We start from the raw sequence: 1,382 nt of genomic DNA on the forward strand, positions 1-1,382 counted from the left end.
CGGTTTGAGTTATGGTATGATGTTTGCTTGATAAAACAAAACATGCAGAAGGGGAGAGACGAAGAAAGATACACAGAGAAAAAGATTGACAAAGAGAGAAAGAGACAGATATACAGACAGAAACAGGAAGGGACGGACAGAGTGAGATAGAGGAAGGGTGGAAGGTAAGAAGGGGGAACCGATAAATTATAACACTACCAATATTACCCGGTATCTACTTTTCGTTTTACATACAATGGATCACACTTTCATTTAAATCAACTTTTACAATATGCTTGATCATCCATACCAATAAAAAAAGTGAAAGAACTGGAAGAGTATTACATAAATCATGAAATAGTTGTTTCAATATAACTATGAAAATGAGAATAAGTAAAATATCTAACAGTTTTTTAACAACAAAATGTATACGAGGTAGAGGTTATGCATATTCATGATGAACTTACAGAACATGGTTCTTTTATTGGACCTTCCTGTGTGCTTGTCCCAAAATCATTTACATAATACATTGTCTGTTCCTAAACCCTTATATACAATTTATTACCAGAAGCACACAGAATGTGATATCTTTAAGTTGTCATAAAACTTAATAAGTGCAATATCAACATGAAAAAGAAAACATGAATAAACATGCATGAATACATTCATTTCTCCATTTAGCAGCCTATGTTACATGATATTCGAGAAATGCTTTTCATAGAGTACCGAAGTGTTACATCATACTGGCCATGTTGAAAAGGTTGCTGGTTCCAATTTATTTGATGGCTAAACGATGGTGTGGGGATCACACCAGCCCAAAACACTAAATTTACCCGGCTCCAATCCGTTGCTTGAGCGATTTCGCGGGAAACATCATGCGCATGCTTAGTCGTTTGAACCAATGACCTGCATGGACGATGAGCGGTTATGATGTCAGCACTTCAATACTCTGTAGCTCGTTAGTTAATAGTACCACTCATGCATCTTTCAATGTCCCATATATTCCAAAATATATTAAACAATTAGAGTATAAGAAAACGCGTAAAGATAACAAATATTCAAATACTTTCAAAAGTACCGGTGCTTTCTTGTTCAGCCATCTAATCTAATTTTGGTTTATGTTAACGTAGCACCAAGTAATGATTTTCACTAAAAAACTAATAATAGAAACGTAAAAATGTGAAAACCTTTTGAATTTCATTGCCCTATATTCGACAGCAAAATGGATAAAGTGAATAGATTTGTCTGCCTATTGTTTACCATGGCATGGAAAGATCGTTTGATGAATAATGCAAAGCAAAATCAACAACTTATTGAGAAATCACGTAGAATTTTAGGGAGTAATGAAATTGTAATAAAATGCATGAACGAAAGGTAATAAAAGGTTTCTTTAGTAAGAAATG

This window comes from Strongylocentrotus purpuratus, unplaced genomic scaffold (assembly GCF_000002235.5).
Source record: "Strongylocentrotus purpuratus isolate Spur 01 unplaced genomic scaffold, Spur_5.0 spur5_scaffold_10, whole genome shotgun sequence".
NCBI lineage: Eukaryota > Metazoa > Echinodermata > Echinoidea > Camarodonta > Strongylocentrotidae > Strongylocentrotus > Strongylocentrotus purpuratus.